At 37.3% G+C, this 16901-nt stretch overlaps 1 long non-coding RNA gene across 1 annotated transcript; it reads right to left on the bottom strand.

The window, feature by feature from the left end:
* Positions 1-834: 834 nt before the first annotated feature.
* Positions 835-13847, bottom strand: LOC113961532. The gene is made up of 4 exons (XR_003532340.1): positions 13776-13847; positions 12460-12778; positions 10998-11045; positions 835-995 (listed from the first exon to the last, which is right to left on the bottom strand). It is a non-coding gene; the product is annotated as an uncharacterized LOC113961532 (long non-coding RNA).
* Positions 13848-16901: the final 3054 nt, after the last annotated feature.

Below are 16901 nucleotides of genomic sequence, written 5' to 3'. Positions count from 1 at the left end.
ATGACCTGCACTGTGTGCAAGAAATGTGAAGTTTTTCTGAAATGCCTCCTTCTATTTCCCCAAACTAATTAGCAAGTGCAGCCTTCCAGGGCCTTACAACAAGGCATAGGCTTTCTTGCTTTCTCATGCAAATGCAGTGGTAGGAGTGGACCTTACATCACAGCCCCCAAAGCGAGGGCAGGATTGCCCTTTGGTGTTGGGGTAACAGTAGGATCCTTTCTAGAACTTGCTTTCTGCTGCGTGCTGCATGAAGCTCTCTGCAATGTTATACGAATGGACAGTACAAATAAACTTCAGCATAGTTACAGCTACTTTCAGGTTTGTTTCACCTGAGCAAGGTCATGTTGGCCTGTCTTTCTGTGTAGCATCAACTGCTGATTCGACCTGCAGGAAACCAAAGGGAAAAAAGTTTTTCTGCGTGGGATATACACTTGTTTTCAAAAGAGCTGTTGTATAAAAACCCCCTATGCTTTCTGGGTTGCTGGAGTTGCCTGAGGCAGATCTGTCATTGTTGATAATACATTAAGCACAATACATCAGCATGCCAGAGAAAAAGATTTCCCAGGATCGGCTATGCCCTTTGTAGAGCAGTAAGCAAGAATGACTAAGGTATAAAAGGGCATGCTGTGGTGAAGCTTTTATGTGAGTGAGGACTGCAAGGGCAGAGAAGACACATAAAACTAATGCCTTCTGCAAGCCATGAAGAAATTAGCAGGAAGTATAGATGGGAAATCAAAGGCATCAAAGGCAAGTATAGAGAACAGTCACACATCCAAAAAATCACCTGGACAACACAGCTGTCTGAGTGACCCAGAAGTAAGAATCTTTTTTTCATGTGATAGCCCAGCTGGCTGAAGAGATGAGGTTAGTTTGGCATCCATGGGCTCCCTCCTGCTGGCAATCAGAAGAGTTTATTGCAGAATAATCTGAGCAGTATCTTGAATCTTGAAACCCAGTTACGCCCAATTAAACCACAGCGGTTCAATGTTCAGGGACTATAAGTGAAAAAAAAAAGGGCAGAGTCAATTTGCAGGAAGCACATGTCCTGTGACAGATGACCAAGTTATCTTTAAACTGATGTATGAACTGGCTTCTTTGCAAATCAGCAGAATGCAATACCTCGCTCTGCCTCTGCAGGTGTACTCTGCGTACCTACACTTTCTACCTGATCTGATTTCCTCTGCTCTGTCCCCTGTTGCACTCTGTGGACCTTCTTAAGTTTGCAAAGAATCTTCAAATTTACAAAATTGTCTCTGATATAATCAATACTGTAGTGGTACTTTTTGATGAAACTGTTTGTAAGCCCAAATATGCCACAGTTCTCGCTTGTTACAGCCAGCTTTTCACTACTGAGATGAATGTATTTGATAAAAACAAACAAACAAACAAACCTCCAAGAAAACGAAAATCAGGCCTTTTCATACTGTTCTTTGCTTCGAGGGACACAGAAGAACTGGAAAAGCATTAAGATGATAATGGACTTTTGCATTGCCTATAATTATTCTGTTAGCAGCAAACTGGTGGTTCAGTAAATCAAAGATATGAGGACACAAACCTTTGCATGGGCAAATATGCCCAGATTCTTAGAATTTATAAAGTTTGCACTAGCAGTTACTACAATCTATTCAACTAGTCCATTTTGGAAGGCTGACCAGAATGCCTTTATATAACTTTTTGCAGGCAGGAAAGCTTCACTTATTTGGGCGTAATCAGCACATCACCTCCTCCTTTTCACATCTTTTACATCTCTACAAATTGACTTATACCAAAATCATTCTAGTCAACTTTTCAAAGCATGTGATTGCTTAGATCTTCAATACAGCTATATCCCCTCAATGATTTCTCCACCTCAGTGGGGTGTACATGACAGGGTGTTTTGAAGTGCACCCTGACAGCCAAGTTTTCGTAAAACAATTTTAAAGGGGAAAAATTGCTAAAGTGTATAGTTCTTGGCTAAGGGAAGTGCCACCCCTTTGCTTCACTAACCACTCAATTTAAGGGTGTAGGGGCTGCTAGGGCAACCAGTGCCATCCATAAAATCCTGCCTGAAAGCATCTGTAAAATGCTAATCTGCATTTTACAAAGCAGCTGCAAAAAGGACCAGATCAGCAAGCCATTAGTGTATCTAGCACATAATTTTCTTAGATTTCTCTACAGGATTAAAAGTTTTCTTCTGGTCATCTTTCCTGGCAGTATAGAGAAAAGAATGTCATTTTTGTTAAAGAATGTCTTTTGTTAAAGAAATACTCCCTTCTGATTGATGGAAGGAGTTTGCTTATGGAATTGAAGCAAAGGACATGGTTTGCTTAGTAATAACATACATGGAAGTTTTTAGAAAAAATAAAGGATCGCCTTTGGCTTCGTATTCTTAAATAGCATCAATCAAAAGTATCTGTTGGCTAAATGAAATAATAATAATAGTCATAATAATACTAATAATACTCATCATTGTCCTCGTCCTCCTACCCTACTGAAGGCTTGGAAAAGAGACAATTGCGGTTTCACATTATGCCAAAGACTTCTCCCCACTTCAGTTCTGATGACCTGTTTTCCTCTGTTTCTGCCCTCAACATTTGAATGACTGGTTCACTGCAGGTAGCCCCTGAAAGGCCTTCAAAGGAGCGCACGGCTGTGCACGGAGAATGCAGCTCAAAGCACTCTGACTTGCTCACGTCACCAGGACAGATATAGAGGGAGAACACTCTCTCTGACATGGCATTTCCTTTGCTGCATCCTTTGTCACTGTGTGATGGGCAGGAATAGCAGAAGCTGACAGTGTGATGATTTCAAGCTTTAAAACTTAGCTCTGCGAGGCAGCTTCCAACAGGTGACTGAAATGAGGAAAAAATGGGGCTTTTTTCATATTGATAAAACCAGCTGAATTGTGAGCATTCCTGAAAGTGTGCAAGGCTCTGATAAGAGCTTTATCAAGCATGTACTACATCAACTGGCTGCTACACCAGCCCTCTAATCAGCTGGTTTTCCTAGCAACAGTACCCATTCAATAAGCTCACATCTATCGAGGAAGCACTTCACTGTCAGTGGAGATGCTGTTACAGTAATTCGTGCTTGAGACCAGGTGTAAAGAAGGACAACCAGACCCCAGGTTTAAATATGCACAGATGCTGGGAGAACTGTGGATCTTTTAAAAATCCTGTTCAGTTCAAACTTCAGTTCTGCCCATCTGAGAGTGCCTCCATCTTCAGGAGAAAGAAATGTATTTAATAAGTTCATGGGGGAGTCAACAGAAATATCTCTTAACAATTAAACACCAACTTGTGAGAAATGTAATTTTCAGATGTGTTTTTAATACAACATATAATTAAGTTTTAACAAGGTTTATTCAGCTCTATAAGGACTTTGCAGAAAAGCTTTAGTGGGAACGTAAAAGACAGAACTCTTGATCTAGAAAAGAGGAAAAGGCCCATGAATATAGTTTCTTTTGTTACAATGAGATTGAGTTTGCAATTTCTTGGATTAAGCTGGGACAGACTTTGATAGTCTGTCTCTCAAAGATCCAAGAATACTGAGAGACTTCAAGCATTCAGATTTTCATCACTGGCAATATTAAAATCCTGGCTAAGACTATTCTTTGGCTTGTAGTCATATGATTAAGGACTAATTCCACTTAGGAAATGCAATATCTTGATTTAAAGGGAATTAATTCTGACCATCAAAAGTGATAGGAGAATAAGTCTCACACTGAAAATAAAAGCCAGCCTGCCCATGAAATAGTAACATACACTGCTATCCATATATGTGCACCTCCTCTGAAAGAAATCTGATGGTTTTTCCTGAAGCTATTCTGGGATAATTGTATCTTTGTCCATTATAAATTCACATAGATTTTTATAAGCAAAGCAAGGGTCCAAATGGCACTATTAGAAATAATCCTTTAAGAGATTTTCAAAGATATGTCATGCTTAACTTCAACTAAACACTCTACAGAAATTTTATTTTTCCTCATAACCAACAATAGATCCCTGTAAGTGTAAAGTAAGTCATACACAATCAAATATGCTGGCATAAAAGTAGTCATGCTCTCACTCATATAAAAAGTAAATAAATCATGCCAATAAAGACATGCCAGCATGTAAGAATAAACTTTTTGTTTTAAAGCACATATAACCAAAGAACATTTTAGAAGCTTTTAAATTCATTAAGACTCAGGTCTTGCCTGTTTGGAAGGCTTTCTCAGTGACTGGATCATCAGAAGACTACATGAGGTGAATTCTGCATTTTCATGCATAGAGGCTACAAAATATTGAAAAAGCTCAGTTTACTTGAAACTGGGTCCTATTCTTATTAAGTTGTCGTAGAAAGAGAATAGAAATAAATTTGTCCTGGTCTGTTGTTTCCTTGTAACACTGTAGATAGCATGAGGGAAGACTTGTTTTTCCACCTTCATCCTGTGCTTTTTTTTATCATCTTGGGCTCACTCCGGAAGGGTAGAGGACTTTCAGAAGTCTCCTGGAATGCTGTACCATGACTTACCATGGACTTGGAGAACGTAGTGGCTAATGTGTTTTTGCTTACCTGCCAAAAATTAGTATTTTTTTCACCTAAAGAGTATTAAAACATTTCATTGAACTAGAAAGCTGTCAGATGAAATGTATATGAGAGCTGTTACGGGGGAAGTGTCACAGAAATTATCATATAGGAATATATCAGGAGCCCATCTAAAGCAATATTATCTTTCCCAATGCAGTCAGCCACAAACATTTTGAAAAGGTAACAGGCAGTAATCAGGATATGGCCCAAAAATGAGCAAAAATTTTGGATCCATGCACTGAGATACAAGACAGTAGGATGCTCCTGCACCTTAAATTCAACTGAACAAAATGCAAGTTTAAGCTGTCTCTCTTACAGTTAAACTCTGTTATCTGATCCATTCTGCAAAGGCACCGGACATACCAAGTCTAAATGCACAGTATCGGGATCTAACTGGATTGTGCCTGCCAGGAATGGACTTATACTTCCCATGTAATAAAAACTACTTGTATCAAAGTATCAGAAAAAGTTTGTACATCATGTAATGCCAAAATGGATTTGCCAAATCATCTGAAGGAGGATTAATAGTAGAAAAAGGTGAATGTATTGCCTTTGGTACAGAGTTCATTATCTTACAAGCTAAGCAACAGTTGTTTCAGAAAATCAAACAAACCCCATGGCTGATTCCTCTAATTTTTTGCCATCTGCATCACTTTGGAATATTCACATAAAAATGACATATTTGAAAAATTGTGCTTTTTTTTTTTAACAGAAACATTTAATTCTCATTCACTGTGTGCTGTGAACGAAAACTTCAACACTTCTGAGAAATTAAAAAAGAAAGTGGTGAGCACATAAGGTTCTTGCTACATCTGTTAGGGAGCAGAAAAAAATCACAGAACCCCAGAAATGTGGGGAAAGGGATAAGAAAATTGGAGGAAAGGGCTATATCCCAGGGAAAGGTACATGACTATGAGTCACAAGGACTTACTCCCAAAAAAGCTCAGAGTGCCTTATAATGACATAATAAGTAAAGCATGGGCTATACCTTCCTAGTAAAAAATTTCAAAAAACTCCACCGAATTTTTTTCCTCCTGAAATAACTTTTTTCAGGTTCCCTAGGCAAAGAGAATGATCTAACATATTTCACTACCTCTGAGAGTATAACACACTGTGTAGCCTGCAGTGCATTAAGAGTATCCTGGTATCCAACCGATAAGAAGTAACTCATATTTCTCAGAGGACAGAACCCCATGGCTCAGTTGTGAGATTCCAGATTAAAAGATTTGCAGAACATATAATCAGTATAATACTCTCTTACCTAGATTCTAGGGCTTCCTCCACGCCTTCAATGATAGTATTTCTGTCTCTGCCAAACAGTGCAACAAGAAATTTTCACAGCTCCAACCAGCAAAAAAACATGCTATCAATTAATACCAAAGACAGATCTTAGATATTTTAGAAAACAGTAATATATGGTCGCTTCATAAGGGATATGTTGATTTATTCATTTAAGTTTTGTAGGATGTCTGTGTCTAATGGTCTCTTATTTTGACACATGAAGCTATAAAAAGACTTACTGGGGCTCTGGAGCATTTATTTTCTGCCTGGGTATTCTTTGCAGTGCTAAAATCTGATCATATGTTAATCCACCTTGTGAGCTTTTCTGAAATAATCTAACCCAGTTGGTTTTGACCTTTTTCAATTTGCAAGCCTGTAAATGTTTTCCAGGTAGATTATGAACCCTGTCTGCACTTTGAATTTAAGATAATGGGTAATAGCATTGTTTTTCTTTGTTACTTTTCAGGGATTGCTTGGAAATGGTCCCTTTGGAGTGGTTGCAGGCCAGAGGTTCAAAACCACATGTAATTTTATGGCCAAAGTCTCAACTAGAGTAACTTGGCATAATTTTGCTGATTTCAAAGGAAAAATCCTTTGATAGCATCAGTTAGAATAATGGTTAGTTTATTGTACATTAGCTGAGGAACTTCCCCTGGCTTTAGTCCTCCTCTTAGATTTCACTGTGAATAAGATTGAACTCCACTTCAATGTAATTATATCTCCTTTGGGAAATATTCCTTACTTACTACCCAGACTAGAACACATCAAAGAGCCCAAGAGGAATCTTAAAAAAAAATTTACATGGGAAATCTCATCAGAAAATTCTTAAAATTTTATTTTATACTTAGTCTCAGATGTATCCTATATATCTAATTTTTAAGATGGCTCTTCAGTCTGATAGTATCTTTTATCTCAGTGGCACAGTATAACACATGCACAACTCTAATAAAAGTTATAGAGTTAATAACATAAATTTACTTGGCTTCTGTGATCAAACAGTTCTACTGTTAAACTCTTGAGCAAGGTATCAATGTCTTTGAATAGAGTTATGCTGATTTACACCACTTGATCATATGCCCAATTATATGTTTAAGGTTCTTCAGGAGTGAACGCAAAGGAAATAATGTTCCTCTTTCTTCTGGAAAAGAAACGCTCAAATAGAGAGGTAGATATTAAGAAAAGTAGCAAGCAGGTCTGAAATGTTAGTAAGTGGATAACTTTTCTGAAGATATTTACATCTAAAAGACAAAAAATATCTGAAAAATTAGAGAAAAATTTAAAATTGTCTTTTATGCTGTTACTCACTTTGGCCTAGCTCACTTTGCAGCTCCATCACATGACAATGAATAACTAAAGAAAACTATTATTATGCAAACCACTCCAGCACAAAAGGGTATTACATATCTCATACAAAAGGGGATTTCTTTAAAAAGCACAGCACATTCAGTGTTTAGGGTTTGCAGTTGAAATTCATGGCCTCGCTTGCCAATATTATCATGCAGCTGGGTATTATGCTATTGCTTTACTCTGAGGGGAAAAAAATCACAATAAACATATTCAAATGGCTTCGTATTAAACTGTTGTATTCTTTTATGTTGCAATATCAGTTTTAATGATTTTTGGCATCTCTTCTCTAGCAAAAAGGCCACAATAAAGACTAGCCACAGAGAATTTGATTGCAAACAGAAAATGTCAAAATGATGCTTTTGATTTAAAAAAACTTCACTGGAAAATGGTTGTTAGGCATTATTTCAGTGTTGAGAACTATAGGATTAATAATAATTTTTCTCTTATTTAAAAGCTATGAGACAGAAGTCCATCTCTCTGTAGAGAAAGCTTCTGACAGAATCTCCTCTATTTGTTCTGTAAAACAGGGGTTTATTATTTTAATTTTAATTCAAATTAATTTTTTATCTTTCTATAAATTCCTGTTTAAATAAAAACAAAATCAGTTGACCCAAAACAGTCCTGATCAGTAAAATATTAAATGTAGTTTCAGAAATCTTTAAACATATCTTTTTAAGAGTCAGGTATTATTATCCCCATTTTATTGAAGGGAAGAGTTGTTTACAGATACTTGAAGGAGTTCAAGGTGTGAAGCAGATCTTTGCACTGCCACAGCTACTGTAACACCATGTGGAAAGTTTGCGCTGCTCCAATGATTTTGATGCCTGATAAATTTTCTTTGCTCTAAGAGTATTAGGAGATGAGCCATCCTGGCAGTTTTGTTTATTGGCTTTAGTGGAATGTAAGAGTATATATCTGTCCACAGTGGCTCAGAATCCTCCTGAGGAAATGCTGGTTTGCTAAGCTTTGTTGCTCTACTTTCACTGTGCCATTTATGGGATTAGGAGAGCAGGAATTTTGTCCAAGAGGGGAACCAGTTGGAAAGCTGTGTTTCCATTCAGAGGGGAATTCTGACACACTGAAATGTGTTTTCTTTCACTGAGGAAAAAGTCTGAATCGTCATAACTTACAATAACAAAAGTGTATCCTAAACATTGAGTCTAAGCAACTGAAAGGATTCATTTGATTGTTCAAACGATATAATTCTGTGTGAACAGTGAAACTGCATACTTTGTGGTAGCCTGATATCACTTGTACCTGTACCAGTCTCTCAAAATTAACTTTCCTTTTGAATTCACAAAAGCATTTCATTACTTTAATACTGTTCTGAAAAAAGAAACAACATTGGAAAGTAAGGCTTGACTTTGTACTAGTGGCACTCAGACAAGTGGTACTACTGAGCACTTTGTACAAGTGGCACTTTTAGGAGCTCAGAGAAAATGTCTATAGGAGCATAATTGCCTCTTTTCTGTTTATGGATTACTGAGCCATCTCCAAAATATTTATCAAAAATCACTTTCAGGATTAGTATTTTTGTTATGATACAACATTTTCCTCCTCATGCTCAATATTCACAGTTCACTTTACTTAAATATTGTCCCATCCACATTTCATGAAGGAGGGATAGGAAGGAACAGACCTACTGTGCTTCCTCTGCCCTCGGCACCGCTTTGTGTGGGACAAGTTTTGAACATGTGACATTGGCAATGCTGTGCAGAACATCCTATTGGACTAGCTGGATAGTGCCCAGATACAAATCTTGTACAGATTCTAGTTTGTTCATGCTTCTATTTAAGTATGGTATGTTTTTTTCCTCATAGAAACTTTTAAATTTTTTTTAATTCTTGTTTTTTCTGGAATAATCAGAAAAATAATACAAAATTAAGAAAATGCACTAAAGGAGACATAATAATTGCTGGCTGTTATTAGTCAGTAATTGTAAGCCCACCCACACACATAAGCTCAATTGCTAGTAATTTACTTGCATGAATTCAATAGAAGAAGACAAATTTCAAAATACCTCAATCATTATTATTCTAATTGACACACGAATTTGTCTGTTGTCACTGCTTCCAAAAACTTAATTTTTCTTAAACTGTGAAGAGATAGAGTAGGATCCCATTACTTAGATTGATATGGAACCTTAAACCTAACAAAAACCCTGTAGCCAATACACAAAATAGTCTTCATTGCCTATGTTTTGCTTTCAGCCTCCCAAATGAGTTGCTCTGATTTACTTGTCTGTAGCAAAGCAGAGGATTTATTGCTCTGTTTTCAAGCATTCTTCAGTTCCAATGACAGGAAGCCATTCAGGCCCTATGTCAGAGTCTTGACCATTTGCAGAACTATCGTGTGATGACTTCCTAGGGAATTAAGTCACATGAGCTTAATGGCATTAGGAGTTCTCGATATCCCTGGTAGAAGCTGAGGAATGAGCTTCTCACGCTACACTGGAAGACTTGCACTTCTGCCTGATGCAGCCTCATGGTGAGGCTACATGCTCTGCTGCTTCCCTTTAAAACAGATCTGTCTGACATATATTTTTGCCTCAAAATACAATTCAAAAAACTTCTTCAGATCTTCTAGGCCATGTTACTAATACAATTGTTGTGTATTCTCTGTAAGTTCTGCTGACACGTGAGGGTCAAGTATTACAAAATAGTATTTGCAATTGCAGTAGCACAACCTAAAATTGACCATAAGCTTAAACCAGGGCAAATAAGTGAACTACGTGGTTTTTCCTTCACTTAAACCATCAGCATGGTTTTAAAACAGCATTATCTAAAAAAATAACAATGTTATTAATCACTTCTTACAAGACCTTTAGAGGTTCTCCCTTTTCCTGTTCATAAATCCTTAGTCTTTGCATTAAATTTTTCTCAGACAGGAAAACAGTAACAATTGATTTACATGGACAAAATCAGCTTTTCTCAGTTTTCAGTCCAGCTTCCTCTGAGATCTCATTGACCCACAAAGTTCAAATTCTTCCAAGCAAGTTTTCTTTGGGATTAATAGCCTTCAGCATCAAATCATTGAGTGCTATAGCCATTGCCAGTGCTATAAGTAAGGCTTCAGCATTTCCACATAAACTTATTTTCAGAGCTTTATAGCTTGGCTACAAAAATACAGTTTTATGCTGAAACTTGCTAAAAAAAGCTCAGTCTGGGAGAGATTTTAGTTTTTATTTTGAGAAATCTGCACAACTCTGTGGGTGTTTTCAGACTGAAATTCTGACCAAGACTGTGACTTGCTATCTACATTGTACTGGTCCCTTGGAGAAATCCTATCCTGGCTTTCTAAAAGTGCAGATCCACTTAGAATAAATTATGGAAAGGCAATCTAAAAGGGTGTTTTAAAAATGGTTATTCCATATGTTGAAGATTATCAAATTGGATCTAGTCACTGCATCTCTGAAAGACAGTCTAATCACTTGAACACTACAGTATTTTTCAGAAGATTTTAGCCAGTCAGCCTGACGTGAGGCCAAATGTGCTGCAGTAACAGAGGGGTCTGAAGGTTTCTGTTTGCATCTTCATATAGAGTAACTGAGGAGCCTGCTGGTCCTTCAGCAGCTGGAAATGCTGATGGATTGGGGGATGAAAACCTTGTATAGAGGAGACTGGAGAAAACCTGAAGTGAGGAGTTTGGGGAAACTTTGGCCTCCTGCCTCTTCAGGAGCCATGCTGTTGGCTGGGGATAACTGCCAGGAGGGACAGGTGAGGGAGGGGAGGAGGCAGACACCTTTTTCTCCAGCATCTTGAAACAAAGTGTTCACCATAATTAGAGATGCTTAGACCAAAATCAGCAGAAGTACTTACATGCTCTGTTTTGCACAAGCCCCTTCAGAAGAGATTCGGAGGCACCATCTGGAGAGAAAGATGACAAAGCGATGCCATAGGGTTTCCAGTTTCCTCTGTTGGTAATTCCTGTAAAGGGATGACTTGGTCCCGAGTCATTGCCACTGGAGATGAGAATACAAACATTACACAACATGCAAACATGTTCAAGGCTACAGGCTACAAAGATGAGTTGCTCATCTAAGATGGTGACCCAGTGCAATACAGTGGTTCCCATGACTACTTGTTCATTCCACAACAGAAATATGAACAAACCAGAGGCAATATCCTGCTCCCAACTCTCCCCAAATTGTTCACCAAAACTAAAAATGTCCCATCAGTCTTTCCACACAAGTACAGGACAATTTCTATTGCTTGTGTCCAGCAGCAAGACTACTATTTCACTTAGCTGATATAAATAGTATCTTATCAACCACTTGGCATATGAAGGAAAAGGCCAATACATCCTCTGGACTATCCCCTTATTTCAGACATGTCAGTGACTACCACTGTCACTCCTGCAATCCAGACTCATCATCCTTAAATTCATTCTGTGTTTTCAAGCAGAAATACATTGATGCCCAACAATAGCAAGACAACATCCTCTGAAGAATGAGGCACTGGTAACTATTCAGAATTGATGGTGACACATCTGAGTAGGAAATATCATCCTTCATATCTCTGGGAGGGCTCCATTTGGAGCTGATCCAGAAATCTCTTTTGGGAGTAGCTCATTATAACTAGGCAAATTCAGTCCAAAGTCTGAAACTTCCTTTTGAAGGCATAATGGCAGGGGAACCTCACAGACAGGATTAGAAGGAAAATAAGGAGGTAGCTTTGCAGATGTCTAAAGAAGCTCTTTCCAAATGTAAGGAATGGCATGGTATAAAGCTTCAAATTGAGTGACTGAAAATCTAAGAAGTAGATGGAGGAGGCTGGCATCATGGGCTAATCAGTGAAAGAAGTGATTTCTTGATCCTGAATGAGAGATGATAGGTAGGATGAGGTGAAGGCTTTGAAAGTGAAGACAAGCTGCTTATACCCGATAGAAGAAGGGTGTTACATTTGACAGTCAAAGTGACGGGCTAGGCAAATGATCTCTGCAGTGCTATGATGTATAGAACCATGCTGCAAAATTACATTTTTCAAAAGCAGAGGGATGGCTATTGAAGTAACCAAGAGAGCTTGGTGATTACATATATATATACATATTAATTTTTGCATAATAATAATCACTAAATTCTATAACTCAACTCCATAGTAAGTTCTATAACTCACTTCCATAAGATAATATTTAATGATTTTTTTGAGAGTTGTACTGAAGAATGTTGCATGGGAAAGTGGGCATTTTTTTTAATATTTCTAATAACATTGTTTTGTGCCAGCATTTTCATTGTAACATTCTTTTAAAATATCTAGTTTTATAAAAGAATAAACTACATACCTAACTAACAAATCCTTTTTACATGCACCTTTTTTTGGTTTTGGCTAAATCTTTTCATCTCAGTACAGTACCTGAGGTCATTCATTGCTCATATCCATGGCAATTATGTAATGTCTTAGCTGGTGGTCTGGGTTTATTTCTCTCTGGGCTCTGGTGTAGCAGGATAGAGGTTGTTCATTACAACTTGGAGACGACTCTGGAAAGTCAGTGTGCTGGATAACACAGACATCAAGTCGCTAAACACACCACACCTCCTAGACATACAGATTTAACAGCACTTCTCCACTTTGTTTGGAACAGTATTGCATAGTGGTTCTGGCTGTAATACATAAGAAATTAATTTTATTCCCTATTGTAGCATATCTTTCATTTCCCCCATGCAGAGACTGACTGCTGCACACACGTTCTTCCAGGGCAAGGCTTTTCCTATTAATAGATAACTTGGCTTCGCACGCCGAGATGAACGAACAAGGTTTCGGGTGCCTGCCTAATTTAAGCAGACCATATGTCATAAGCTATAGTATCCTGTTAGAAGGGAATAAAATAAAGCAAGATTGAGAGGAAAAATAGCTTCCTACCATTAACTGACCTCTCAGACTCAAATTTTCAAAGATGTTTATTTAAGCGTGCTAAGAATTATTTACTTATTCTGTGCATCACGTGAAGTTATGCATATTTCTAATGTATTCTTGATGGGGGGTGCTGTCCCAGAAAAAGAACTTCTGGGCATTACCACAAGACAAAAAATAACGTAGTGATCCTGATTTTTTTTTTTCCTGGAACTGCCTTCAAACTGTGGCCAGTTTCACATTTTTCTGCTTTGGCTTTCCAGTCTCTAAAAACTCTAATACAGTTGTTTACTGTTTATTTGGCGTCCTGTGAAGGTAGATATTGCAAACTTTCCTTTGCTAATGTTAAAATACACTGGTGGATGAATGTCTTTTAAAGCAAATTATATTAATTACTATTACTGTTCAACCAGCCCATCTCAGCTGCACAGTTCAAAGAAATGTGCTCTTTCAGACTCTTAGAGTGGTTATATAATCACCATTCCTCACAAATATTTGAATCATTAGAGCTAGCAATCATATTTTCCTGGCAAGTTGTCCACTGCTGGGTGCAAACAGAGCTAGAGAACTAAAAAATGTAAAAATCAGCATTTTCATATACTTCCTCCCACTCATCCCATGCATTTCTACTGTATTTTTTCCTTCTTTGCTTTGTCTTTCTCTAAATATCTCTAGAAAAGTACCATTGCCAGATCATTTCATTCAGGTTAGGTTATAGATAAGGCCGTGGTCAGCTGACAGGCATACCTGTTGCACTTTCTTTGTTTATTAGAATGTACCATTCCACACTTCCATTCCCCTCATGATCCAAATGGGCAGTCATGAGTTTGTGCTGGTATGAAAAATAGAAAAGGAAGACACGTCTTAGCTCTCCTAACTTACAATTTACTTGTTTTGTTTTTTTTTACACTACTTGTGACAAAAGCAGCAGAATGAAAGATTTACTGTGTCAAATGAAAGAGAAAAATGTTTGGAGGAAAATATTGGTTGAGACTGAAGAGAAATTTCGTGTGCATATTTTAACCAGTGATCACTTGGCTGCCTTATGAATCTGTGATGCTGACTATTGCCTGCAGTTCAGATACTCAAAAAGCAGAAATTAATAAAATCAAATAAATAAAAGCCCCACAGGGGGAGAAAAATATCTTTACAATCACTTATTCACATTTTCAAATACTATAGACACTCCTCATCTTTCTTTTCTACTTCATTTAGTTAGTAACGCAGACTGGAAGGTGATGTCTGAAGTGAAAAGAGACCAACAGCTATGGGACCAGGGAATCAGGCTGATTTTAATCAACAGCAAAAGTTTTGCAATACAAAGCTCTATGATGTGGCACACTGTCCTAGAGAAAACATTCCATGGCCCCAGCCCTAAAACCCCTTTGGTGCTTTATGCCTGTGGGAGATGTCCATGAGGACCAAACCCATGTCTGTGGGAACCCATGTCTAAGAGGAAGAAGAGAATTCAAAACATCACCTTTGACTGCAAATTAGACAGATCTGCCAATTCTTCTGTATTTCAAGGTAATACGTCACCCTACTGCAATCATCTGTGAATTTCTCATAATTTGGCTGTTTGGCAACCCACCAAAAGGTAGACCCACCCTATATTCCAGAGCAGAACTGAGGTTCGGAACTCTGATGCTTCTCAGGCACATATGTATAGGTTCATCTGCATCTGTGCCATGATTCCTGTGCATTTGGGCCACACCGTCCTTAGTTTTTGCAAAAGGGAAGCTAGATATTTCGGAATTCCAGTTTTAAAATGTCAAGAAATAGACTTTTATTGTTTTGTCTGTTACTTAGACTAGTAGAGATGTAATTTAAGGAACCATATTGGCACATGCCATTGGAGTCCAGCAAACAAGGGCCTGGAGTTGCACTGCTGAAATGCTTCAGTTTGCTCAATGCAAAAGAAAAACTGAAAAGTGAGGCTTTGACTGACTCTGTGCTCCCTTTGAAGAAAGAATTGTGATTGTTGGCAGAGGAAGGAAGGAACTAGGACAAAACAAGGGAAGGAAGAAGTTGTTTTTTATTTTCTGTCAGCCAGCTCCTTAATTTTTGCTGCCAATATTATAAGTCTAATTTACAAGATAAACATAAATCTATTTATATATTATTTAAAATTAAATTATAGAAAATGACATGGATTTTTAAAAAATCTTTCAGTATTCAGAGATGGGAAAATAAGGAAAATAAACATATGAGGCAAAGGTCATTTTGATGTCAACAGAAAATGGCCCCAGTCAGAAAGAAGAAACTCTCTGTTCATTTAATATATTTTTAACTCAGTACATGTTTAATTCATTTTTAATGTAATTTCTTTATACAGAGATATAGTCAGTGATCTAAAATACTTAGGTCTACAAGTTAGGTGTTTCAATCTCTAAATATTTAAATATCCCGAAAACTGTATCCTTGAAAATCAAGAGTGAAGGCCTTCCCCCCCGGTCCTTCTTCAGTAATTTATTTTGGATATAACTTGGGCCACAAGATGTCAAAATAGAAGAGTTATCCTGAGAAATTTGTTAGTTGCCCCTATTATTTAATGTAACATCTCAAGACTCATCATGATAGTAAAAGGGTTGATGTTATGAGCTAAGTTGTGAGGATCTTTTCTGCAGCAACATTTACCGTCCCAGCTATTCGGAAAATATTTTGAATATATCAATATAGTTTTCTAATGCCCAGCTGAAAGATATACATACTTGTTTAATTAATAAAAGAGAAATTAGACAGGGACACTCCACTACAAAACGTAAGCACTAAATTATAATTTGTTTCAAATATGACTTATGCAACCTTCTCAGAGGAAATGAAGGGAAAAAAATGTTTGCAAATATTAAAAAAATTGCATTATTTTTATGTTGTCACATTATAAGTTCAAGCCTCACCATGATGAAAAGCAAGAATTCAGGCTTTTGCATAAACAGCCTCTAAAGCAATAGAGACCTCTATGAGAGTCCAAGAATCACTTTTAACTGAAAATGGAAAGAATCCACTTCTGCAAAATCTGTCCTTCATACAATAACACTGCTAAAACAGGAACTTTACAAAAGGGCCATGGTGTGGAAACACAGCTGAAGAAATCTGTAGCAAATTAACTAGAGGTAGAAAACCAACAGTAAGGAGGCTATTTGACTCAGTTTCCATTGATGCAAAGTCTTACATTCACAGGAAGAATGACACCTTCTACTCATAATGTAAAAATTCAACCTTCCATCTTTTTACTACATACTTAGGATACTGATTCAAAAACAAATTTTCTCTGCCATTAAGGAACAAAGGTGGAGTAATGGGCCCATGCCTAGAAATATAATATGAAAAATTTGTGAAAATAAAAAGAGTGAACCTTAGAAAATGAAGCAATGCTTCAAAGAAAATAAAAATTGAAGCAGACCGATTTATGTCTTTAAAAATTTTGTAGTTTTCTTAGATTACATCCAACAAAATCACATATTCAATCAGATTTTGGAGCAAGCTGTAGATTTAATATTTGGGCTAAAAAATATGTGTGACTATGAATCTAATTCAAAAACTTACTTACTTAGATCATAAACATTAAGGTGGCCCGTTCTCATAACCAAAGTGCAAGTAGGAAAGAAATCATGTCAGTCATTGGAATCTTAGTTTCAGTTGCAGAATACCCTCAGTTACAATTTCTTGGAATAGGGACCGAGGGTACTGAGCTCTGCACAGAAATTAACTCCTAACCAAGACTAAGAAAACAGCACTGCAAACATCCAACAGGCTTTTCTGCAGTTTGACCCAATTTCCTAATGAAAATTGTCTTTATTTTAGGAACCTGGAAGTGATTATAATCATCAAACTTGTTTGAGTTTCTACACAGTAAAAAACTTTGCAGGCTAT

This window comes from Neopelma chrysocephalum, unplaced genomic scaffold, assembly GCF_003984885.1.
Source record: "Neopelma chrysocephalum unplaced genomic scaffold, ASM398488v2 Primary Assembly neopelma1_97222, whole genome shotgun sequence".
In the NCBI taxonomy this organism is placed as follows: Eukaryota; Metazoa; Chordata; class Aves; order Passeriformes; family Pipridae; genus Neopelma; species Neopelma chrysocephalum.
The sequence above is the reverse complement of the archived record's forward strand: the minus strand, read 5'-3'. Positions and strand labels throughout refer to the sequence as shown.